The 11,608-nt window shown below is 39.7% G+C and overlaps 1 protein-coding gene and 1 pseudogene across 2 annotated transcripts in view; both read left to right on the top strand.

The window, feature by feature from the left end:
* Positions 1 to 11,608, top strand: part of Negr1 (neuronal growth regulator 1) — a 718,441-nt gene that overhangs the window by 237,081 nt on the left and 469,752 nt on the right. The window lies entirely within an intron of this gene.
* Positions 6,778 to 7,316, top strand: LOC110320076 (annotated as a pseudogene).

An 11,608-nucleotide genomic window follows, 5' to 3' on the forward strand; every position in this document is an offset into this window, starting at 1 on the left:
TGTGTGTGTGTGTGTGTTAATCTCTATGTATATGTGTATACCACATACATTCAGGAACATGTGGAAGCAAGAAGAGTGTGTTAGATTCCATAACTACAGTTGTGAGCAGCCATATGGGAGCTGGGAATTAAACCCGTGTTTTCTGCAAAAGCAGTATACACTCTTAACCCTTGAGTCATTCCTCCAGCCCCTCAGATTTATTTAAGGGTATTTAACACTTATTTTTAAATTGTTAAGTTTTGCAAATGAAAGGTGAATATTTCAATGTTATGGATGTTAAACAATAATATGTATAATCTTGGTATAACATTGGAGAAGCAGAAACATGGTGTCAGAGCTTATATAAAAATTTGAAATATCCCTGTCAAAACTGTCGCAGATAGCTACAAAATGCATCTTGATCATTAGATATTCCCAATTAAATACACAAGAAATTTATAAGGTGAGAAGAAATGAAAGGCAATGCCTGTTAATGCATGGCTTCTGGAGCTGTACTGATTTTAAGAAATGGTACATTCACTAAAAAACAGACTAAAAGGCATTGTGATGGATTGTTAGAACAAAATAAAACAATGAATATTAGAATGAAATAAAACAATGTGCTTTCTATTTTCAGAAAATTTATAGGAAAGTAGAATATGGTGACTTTGGTCTGGGGAGTAGAAATGGTGTTATTGAATATTCTGGAAGTATCTGTGGGAGAGAGTATCTGCATTTGATCATTGCTAAGGTTTTAGCAGCACATCAGAGAAGAGAGGGTATTGCTCTCCCATAGGTGATTCAAATGCTGCAGTTTGGAATATACCAAGTAGGCTACTGTGCCTGTAGCTTGTCAAGAAGAGTGGGAGTGAAAAGTGGAGGGTGGGGAGAGTATAGACTTTAAACCAGAAGCAAGCGTTGAAGTCAGATGTTGGGAAAGCTAGCGCAGCAGCAGAAACATCTTGGAATCTTTCCCAAGGATTAGACACAAGTAAGGTGTCCAACTCCATGTCCTGTGATTAGAGATTCAGGAGTCAGATGCTAGTATGTATATAATGTGTAGTATGAGAAAAGAGATTAAAGATAAAATGTGGACTAATCAGGTTGTATTTATATGTTTAGTCATGTTATACACACACACACACACACACACGTAGCAACAATTAAAAGAGACTACAAATTTGACAGAGAGAGCAAAGGGAGTGGGTGCATGGATGAGGTTTCATGGAAGAAAGGGAAAGGAGGAAATGGTATAATTATATTAGAACCTCAAAAAATAAATATATACAAAAATAATAAATTAAATTATCAAACATTGGAACTGTAAGAAAAGTGCAAAAAAGACAATAGAAGCAGCAGTTTGTAGGGGGACACCCTTTTAGATTTGAAGTCCAGATATTCATATAACACTACAAGATTTCTACGTTGTGTAACTGGGACCATACTGATATTTGGAAATGTCAAAGGAAAAGAATTTTTGTAGTAAAAAGGAATTTGATTTTAGCCATATTGACTATGGCTAAAGGAAAGTTATTGGAGATTTAAGCCAGAAGCTAGGAACGGAAGTGAAGAGATGTTGGGTAGAGTAGGCATTGCTGCCATGCAAGTTTCATTCAGGAATAATTGGACTGAAAAGGAAACAAACTGCAATCATTTTGAAAGAAGCAAGCAGTGATAATTTAGAAAAATGCAGTTTTACAGGAATAAAAGGAGAAATGATTTTTTTTTTTTTAAGGATCAAGGAAAACAAAAACTGGAGAGAGGTCGGCTGAGAGTTCAGCCTCAGCTCTGGAAAGCACTTACCCGTAATGTGCAGGTCAAAGCTCAAGAGTGAAGAATGTATGTGGCACAGCAGGGGCCCCTCTGGAAGCAAAGATGCTCTTATTTATTGTTCTGTCTCTTGAAACTTTTATAGTGTCTGGAACTTTGAGGGATAAAAGATTAAAGATTCACCCAGGTAAAGACTGGTGAGAAGGAAAATGATAACGAAGGCAAGATCCCCTTGGCCTTGGAAGAGGATGCCTGCTACTTAAGCTAGGCTTGTGGGGGAATTTGAGATGGCTTCTGAGCTAATTAGAAAGGGGTAGTGTTCAGTATAATGACTATGGGGCTGAGGGTGTGGGGAAAGGGGGGGGGAGAGAACCCACGTCTAGCCAGAGTTCCTGTGCTCTGAGCAGGTGGACATGGGAGGACTGCTGTACACTTTACACTTGGCCATGGGTGGGCATCTGGCTGTGTGAAGCCAGTGACCCCACATGGTGTGGGGTGGACAAGGGGCAGCCCCCGGGACAAGGTTCTCAGTCTCTGGCATCCCATGCTGGATAAGGCAGAGGAACTGAGAACAGAATTGGAGATACAAGAAGAGGGCAGAGGGAGAGAGGTTTCCATGCAGGCAAGAGCTCCTGGCTGGAACACAGAAAGGCCTTCTGATTCATTAGGAGAAAGCCTATCCCACTGTCCAAGCACACCGGGCCTGGATGAACAGAGACTGCCTATGACTTTAGAGCTTTATTGTAGAAAGGTAGAGAAAAAGATAAAAAGAGAGAGATACCAGCCATGGCTATGGGAGAGAGGAACTAAGGGAAAGAGAGAAAAGAGCCAGAGAATAAGAAAGGCGAAAGCTTAGAGAGAGGTAAAAGCTTAGAGAGTAAGAAAGAGAGAAAGAGAGTAAGAGGGAGAGAGTAAGAGGGAGAGCATGAGATGGGGCCAAGCAGCCCCTCTTATAGTGGGCTTGTTTTCTTGCTGTCTCTAGGTAACTGGGAGGAGTCTAGCCTGAAGGTCAGAAGCTTGGGACATTGTGTACATGACTGAAAGCCACAAGCTTTTCCTGTGGGAGCGGTAACTTCAACAGGAGCCAGGGGTCCAGGAGACATGAGGGAACGCCTTCTGTCCCATGTAAGTGGGAATTACCATGCATCAGGTTCTACCAGGTTCAGACTTCAACTCGACTGGAGACCAGCCTGTCTGTACATAGCCCATTGCCCCACAAATGACTACGATGATTTCTGTGATGGGTGAATTGGTCCTCAGAAGTCCCTGGGAAGCTTCAAATTATCTCTGTGGGCAAGTTTGAGATAAAGCAAAGAGAACCAAAGTGATTTTTCCACCTGTGGGTTGCAACCCTGAAGGGATCACAGGACCTTTTCATATGAGTCACAAAACACCATTGAATATACAGACATTTCTATTACAATTCATAACGGTAGCAAAATTATAGTTATGAACTAACAACAAAAATAATTTTGTGGTTGGGGATCACCACAAAATGAGGAACTATATTAAATAGTTGTAGCATTAGGAAGGTAGAGAGCCACTGCCAAAGAAATTACAGCAAAGGCCCAAATGTAGCAGCATAGCATGGTCCTAACATCTCCATAAAAATAGATGTGGTCTTTATGGCTAACTTGACTGAAAGCATAATCTCAAGATTATGACCTAACGATTACAGCACTAGAGTTTCCTGGTATAATGGAGGATCCACAAGGATTTGCCACTGAAGGAATCAGATTTTAATAAGGTTTACAAGATTAGGTTTTCGTTGTTGTGCCCAGAGTTTGGGTTACCATTGTTTCTGAACTAAGTTTGTGTTGCGTTTTCCTTAACATTGAGGCTCATCTGGGTTCCACAAAGGCTTTCGGGGATTTGAAGCATGGGGTTGGCGAGGTAACAACTCAGCAGTGGGAACCTAGCAAGCTGGGTGGAGAGATTGTGGAGTTCTGACTCAAGAGTCTCCAGGAGATAAAAACAGGTCAGCCATCTTCCTCTAGTGCATGGCTGGTCAGGCCACCAGGGCAGAGGCGCAAGCACAGGAACATGCCAGTTCCTTCTTTTTAATATTTCCCTGCATGGAGTCACAGGGATTTCTCATGGAGTATCCAGCGCTGCCACCCACGTGCTGTTCTGAAGGTCTCATCTTACCTCTCTAGTCTGGCCTGGATGTGGCTCTGTGGTGAGCAGAGAAGGCTTTTCTCCTGAACCGTGGGATTCTCACGTTCTCCGCTATAGGACCTTCTCTTGAACTCATGTGTTGGTTTTGATAATTATCTTCTAGATAATGACCAGGGGATCGCCCAAGCAGCAAAGTAGATTCTTCTTGTGAATTTGCAATTCTGTTGTCTGTCCAGTGCTTACTTTATTCTTGATACTTTCTGGCATCTGGGTTGATGGTCTGAAGCATGAAAGAAGTGCCAGCTGCAAGGCCTTAGACCAAACAATGTGGAGACAAGAGAACAAATCCGAAGACTTCTCTTTCTATAATGTCTGAGTCTTCAACAGGAAATCCACATCAGTGACCCTTGCTCTGGGCCTGAACCCTGTGTTGGGTATTCAGTCTCCCTTGACGTGACCCTGGAAATTCTCTAACAATTCTTTCCCCCTTCCGTAGTGTGTATCAGAAGCCATCTGGGAAAAAGAATTACTCCCAAACTTCTATAATAGCAACAAGCCTTTCTGTACATACCTTGGCTCTGGACACCTTAGAGAATAGACTTCTTAAAGGTTGAGACATTGGCACAGTAGGATGTCTTTTGTTTCTCGTTTTAAATACCCTGTAGACCTCAGGTTTATAAAGTCATGGAAACTTGTTTGACACATATCACTGTTTTGGGAAATATCTATTTGCTCAAGTGTTCTGAAACACTACTGACCACTTGTGACTACTGAATGTTGAATTTGTGGGCATTATGAACTGAACTACACTATGCCTTTAAAATTCACACTATATTTTACAGAATTAATATAAAAGTGGTTATGAAATATTCATTAATAATTTTATGTCATTGTGTGTTGAAATAATGTTTTAGATATACTGAGCTAAAGAAAATGTATTGTCAAAATTTATGTCACCTGAATCTTTTCACTATCTGCGGTTTAAATGAGACTACTAAGAATATTAAAATTACAAATGTGATTCATGTCATTTATATAGGGAAGTACTGCTCTCAACTTGCAATTATGGGTGTTTTGAAGACTATCACACATTAGTGAATCCTTCACATATTTAAGCTACTTTTGACAGTGAAAATCTTTGGATCTTGCAGCAATTTATATAGTCTCATATTTTATATTTATTTTTCATATATGTGAAATATCACCTGCAATTCAATTTCTGCAGTAAAACTAAAAGGTGCATATGTATTATATTTAACTTATAGAATCTATGGTTTTAATATTCTTCTTTCAAAATGAAACCTAAGTAAATTATTTTTGTAGTAAATGTAGAATAATGCTATAAATGCAGTAGCTTTCCTATTTTCTGTCATTCAGTGAGCACCCATAGTAGGCGCATTTTAGAATATAAAGTTTGATACTTGTATCATAGTAAAAATGATTTTTAATCTACTGGATTAAATGAATGAGGAGATACATTGCTGGTAAATGCATTGTGTTCTAGGTAATAAAACCAAAGTGTGAATAATGAGCAAAGAAACTCAAAAGAGCAGAACCCATATCCTTGGATGTCTGAAAACCCTTTGTGGCCATCAGATGATCAGGGGATGCAGGCATTCTAGACATAGTCAGTGCTAGGGAAGGAGCCACAGAACATACCATGAAAAGAGAACTCATATTAATGTGAGTTCTAGATCCACTCAAGAGAAAATAGAAACTAAAGAAGAAGGTAACAGAGGCAAAAGCTGAGGTGAGGCCAGATATGTGACTATGTTAACTCTAATGACGCATAAGAGAGTGGTGGGGGAGGGGAGGTAAGCAAATTCCACAGGTCAGTACAGTAGCTCAGATATTGTTTATGGGGTTTGTGTTTCATAAGGAGTAGGGTTGGATCAATCAAACCATGTAATGCAGAGGGTATCCAGCTGTCTGTGTCTCTCATATGGCAATAACTCTAAAGACAGAAAACACAAGACGGAACAATACTGATTCTAGGGAACACTGTTGAGTGGAATGCACTGAACTGGGAGGGCCTGAGAACACCATCTGGTTGTGAGTTATGTAGATGCCTTGGGCATAAAGAGAGGGAATGCCATCCCTGTATTTAAGATGTAGTCACATGGAGGTGGTGTGATGAGAACCCGCTCCCCATGGAAAGGAAATGGAGAGGAATCAAGAGAGTGTAACTAACATTTTTTCTTTAGTTGTTTGGGTCTGTAGAGATGAGACAAGATGTTCTTCTTACCTGAGATTCTCATTGATCCTCCTGACAGTCTGACTAGTGGAAACCAGATCTTCTGGTGAAAATAAAAAGTATTAGTGATATATCCAGACAGAATTCATATTGTGTACCTTACCAAATTACCAATATAAGCTGTGACCATGGTAGACCAGGGCTGTTCTAAAAGACATGCTTTAAAATATAATCTCACTAAATTACAATCATTTTAGAAGTGATAAATGACAAGAAATAGAGTACTATTCAAAATTATGTAAATAAACTATGAAGATGCATTTTGGCAGGCATTTTTGGTCTGTGACCAACAATTTTTGAGGACCATCCTAGTGGGTGTGAGCATTAGATATTATGATGCCCTTAAAGACAGATGGGAAAGATGAAGGTCTCACTGGAAGGGTGTGTACAGATATACCACTTGAGTTGTAACAATTACTGCCAAAACTCTGTGAATAAAACAATTGCACACAATTTGAGGCTAGGGCAGCATTTTCGTTGATCATTGTTTAACAATAACATCTTTCTCTGCAAATTTGGTGTTTTCCAGTACCTATGGCAGATGTAATTTAGCTTTTCTTTTTTTCCATTATATTTTCATTAAATATTTGGGAATTTCACATCATGAACTCTGAGCACTCATTTCTAAGTTTTTCCATGTCCAACCTCCCAACCCTTGTGATACCTCTCACCAAAATGAACAAGTCCAATTTGTGTTGCCCATATACTCATGGGAGCATGGTCCAATTCAGCCATTTTCCAGTAACTCCCCAAAATGACCAACACAACAGGAAAGAGCAGAGGCACTCTGTATATGTTCACTATTCCTTTTAGGAAACATGGAGTTGTTCCTTTGACCACTTACATGAGAATCTACAAGAAGGGTGATATTGAAGACATTAAGGGAATGGGCACTGTCCAAAAAGGAATGCCCCATAAGTGTTACCACGGCAAAATTGGAAGAGTCTACAATGTTACCCAGCATGCTGTGGGCTTCATTGTAAACAAGCAAGTTAAGGGCAAAATTCTGGCCAAGAGGATCAATGTGCACACTGAGCACATCAAGCACTTGAAGAGCAGAGCTAGATTTTTGAAGTGGGTGAAGGAGAATGATCAGAAGAAAAGGGAAGCCAAAGAAAAGGGCACCTGGGTTCAGCTGAAGCGCCAGCCTGTGCCACCCAGAGAAGCACACTGTGTGAGGAATAATGGACAATAGCCTGAGCTGGTGGAGCCCATTCCATATGAATTCATGGCGTAATGTACAAAACAGAAATAAAGGACCTGGACTGAAAGGTGTTTTCCATAGGCATTTTTTTTTCCTTCTTCTTGATTTTCTTGTGTTTTGGAAATTGTATCTTGGGTATTCTAGGTTTCTGGGCTAATATCCACTTATCAGTGAGTGCATATCAAGTGACTTCTTTTGTGATTGGATTACCTCACTCAGGATGATATCCTTGAGATCCACCCATTTGCCTAAGAATTTCATAAATTCATTGTTTTTAATAGCTGAGTAGTACTCCATTGTGTAAATGTACCACATTTTCTGTATCCATTCCTCTGTTGAGGGACATCTGGGTTCTTTCCAGTTTCTGGCTATTATAAATAGGGCATCTGAACTAATCAGTACCCCAGAACTCATGTCTCTAGCTGCATATATAGCAGAAGATGACCTAGTCGGCCATCATTGGAAAGAGAGGCCCCTTGGTCTTGCAAACTTTATATGCCCCATACAGGGGAATGCCAGGGCCAAGAAGTGGGAGTGAGTAGGTAGGGGAGGAGGGCTGGGGGAGGGTATAGGGGACATTCAGGATAGCATTTGAAATGTAAATGAAGAAAATATCTAATAAAATAATTTTAAAAAATTTAAAAAAAAAAAGAAAGAGAACAGATGGCCAGAATTAGTTTGAGGCCAAGCAGAGTAATTCAGTGAAAAACAGAATAACCACTTCAATCAGTCAGCTTGGAGAAGAGTTGTGAGCCAAAACAGGGGAGTTGAACCACATAGTCAGCATTCAGAAAGAACCAGAAAGGGTGTGAGCTAATTCAGCGGTAAGTCTCTGAGATGTTAGTTACATCTGGTGAATAACAGTTACATTTACACTTCCTGATCCTTTTATTCTCTTTTTAGTGAAAAGGCATCATTTAATGGTGGCCGGGCTTGATTTACTATATAATCAAAGATGAGTTTGAACTTTTGATCTACTAACCATTTTCTCCAGAGGCCTGAGATTTTATACATTAACTATCAAACATAGCTCAGGGTTTTCTGTGTCCTAGGCAACACTGCAGCAGCCAAGGTATATCCTCTAGCGATTTGTGATGTTCTTCATGATTGACCTATGATTTGATTGAAGATTTTGTTGCTGATTTTGTAATGGCTACCCTCTCATGAGAATAAATGCAAGAGAACAACAACAACAACAACAACAACAAAAAGAGTAATTAACACAACATGCATACATCAAGTGATGGACCCTGTATATCGTCCAAGATAGGGTAATTAACCTTAGGGTGTACATCAGAAATCAAAAATGGTCAGTGAAAACAGCCAGGATACTTAGACATACGTGAGGATTTACATGATGGCCAGAGCCTATAAAAACAGTCTCTGATATAAAAGTATGAACGTGAGAAAACTGGCCTTTTTTGAGAAACCCCAAATGTGCCATCAGAAAATACTTCCAAAGTCTTTGTTTTGATGTTTTGCAAAAGAGAAGTAGGGTCTTCTCATATGGATTGTGGGGGATATACTGACCAATCAACTAAACATATAATTAAATGTTCTCGCTAATATATTTACTGGTGCAATTTATGTTCAGCTGTAAACTTTATTTCCAGAAGTTTAAAGAACAAGCTGGAAGGATTTTTAATGGACTTGGGTCATTTTTAAAGATGTATTAAAATCATTAATAACATTCGCAGCCACGAACATGCCAGCCACGGAATGCCATTACTCATTTGTCCTACTCAGGAAACAAAATGCCGCTGTTGGATTGATCGAACCTGCAGCTGGATCTTAGCGGCTCATTAATTTTTATCATATGTTGAGTATTCTGACCCTGTACATCAGCTTTCGAAATAGCCACTTGTCTTCCTTCCTTCTGCAAACAGCTACTGAAGCATTTTTAAAACGCGGGTCTAATTTATGTTGTTTTCGTTGAACATCTGTGAGTGGAAAGCTGGCAAACAAGGGTTTCAGCTTATGTGCACTTGGGGACTCGTCCACCTCTGTAAACTTCTTCCAGGATCAGCTCAGGCAAACATGACTACAAATTGAAGCATGACTTCGATGCCTTGGTTCTTCCTTTCTACTGCTTCCTCTTACAGAGCCTACTCCACATATATGTACTATTTTTCTCTTCCTGCCACTTGGGTGCCACAGGGAAAAGCCCATGGTCATGGACTGAGAATTCCATAACCTGTAGTAAGAGCTGCCTTCATAGAGAAGCAGGTTGGAGGGCCATGACTCAGTGTCACTGGGAGCTGTGGTATTACTCTAGGGACATAAAGCTTTCTTATTAGACATGTTCTGTTATTCTAGGTAATTTTGTCTCCTTTCTTGTCTGAATTGAGTGACTCAATTCTCTGCTCCAATTCAATTCATGCTAGACCGTCAGGTCCTTCATGCATGTTGTAATAGTTTACAACTTTAAAAATAGAAGAACTCATTGGAGAAATGACTGGTGTGAGTTCATGTCTTGGGCACAATCTGATAAGAACATATGTAAACTTAGAATACTCTCTAATCCATATGTTTTCATTATATGTTTAGAGCCATATTCTTAAATTTCTTATAACACTTTAGCTTTTGGGATTATATATATATACAAAATGGATATATGTATATATCATTAATTATATTGGCTTATATATAAACTTAATTATACATATAAAACTGGTTTAGTCTAATATTCCCTCTATGAGTGTTTCATTTGGTATTGGATAACCAATTGGTATACTGTTCCTTAGAGAAAAACTATTTATCCCAGTTCACTTTGACATGTCAATATTTGTCCTCATTCAGTTCGTGTTCAGGCAGTCATGTTGATAATACTTCATGGGTGTAACTTCTAACATTACTAGGAAATGCAAGCTAACAGAAAACTACCCAATCCTTTGGTTCTTGCACTCTTCTGTCCATTTTGCCACAAGGCTCCCTGTCTCTTAGTTGCAGGAGTATTCTAGAGCTGTATTCATTGGGACTGGGCTCCACAATTGGCATTTTGATTGATTGTGGCTTTGCGATGATCTCCATCTGTTGCATAGTGAAGATACATTGATAAGGGATGAGAACCACATTTATCTGTGGGTGCAAGGGCAAAGGTTCAGAAAGTAGTTATGGATTGCCCTGTTTTCATGAAGTGTTGGCTGTGGGAGTCCCCTCCCGAGACTAACCTTGGGCAGGTGTTCTGCCATTTTTATTGACCACAACCTGTGTTCCTTTGACTTTCTCTAGACACTTGAAGACTTATGATGGATACTTTTTCTCTGCGTTGCACGTCACGATCTGTATCTGTATTAACAGTATCTACCAGCCCTTGCAATTTATTCTCTTTAATCTTGTACTCCCTTTCATGTTATGTTATTCTTTCCTGAACCCCAGCATTTTCTTCCCTCCTGGTTTCCTTTCACATCATACCTGTCCACTTTTAATTTCTCTTTTACAGAGAAGGATGTGGCTTCTGACTTATGTATGTTATGTGACTTGGGGTGAGCATTGGGGTTTTTCTAAGGGCAAATCAGAGACCAGCAGACATCTGATGCCAGGTACCAGGCATAATGTATGGGGTCGATCACAAACTCCCTCTGCTGTTACAGGTGTCAGATTGTTCTTTTGTTTGTGTTCATCTGTGGCCTGGAAGTGAGTGGCCTTAGTGAACAAGAAATGAATCATTAGCAGCTTAGGGCTGGAGAAAAATCTCCAAATGCTTTTAAAATATCCAAAATACATCCTTTTGAATGAGTAACTATGCTTTCAAGTTCCATGTGGCAAAGCTGATTATGTTATAAACAAACTCGTAGAGAGTTAATTACACAGAAAAGTAGCTAAGAGACTCAGAAAATAAATGGCTTTGATAAAACAGATTTTATAAAAAAATCTCCTAATTTCTCAATTTATCCCAACATTTGAGATTTTCCCTTGGCCAGGAATGGATACAATTTTCTTCCCTTTTGTGCCACAAAGTATTTTCCTGAATCTCAGTAGTTGAGTGTTGTGGGGAACTTACTTCAGCTGGTTTCTCCAATGGATGTTGTCCCTGCACAATCCGAAGACATCACAGAATGTTCTAGGCACATCTCTCCTGTAACAGTGGAGTGTGGAGGTCATTGACCTGTTCTCCTTCTGCACCTCCCCAACACCAGACATCTTTGGTCAGTAGGTGTACTCACTGATTAGGATTATCCAGTCTCCTCTTCAACTCCCCTTCTCTACTCTTCCCAGATCCCATGGAGTGATTTGTATTTTCATGGTCCCTGCTGATTCTCCTCTCCTCTCCTCTCCTCTCC

Source organism: Mus pahari, chromosome 4, assembly GCF_900095145.1.
Source record: "Mus pahari chromosome 4, PAHARI_EIJ_v1.1, whole genome shotgun sequence".
Classification (NCBI taxonomy): domain Eukaryota; kingdom Metazoa; phylum Chordata; class Mammalia; order Rodentia; family Muridae; genus Mus; species Mus pahari.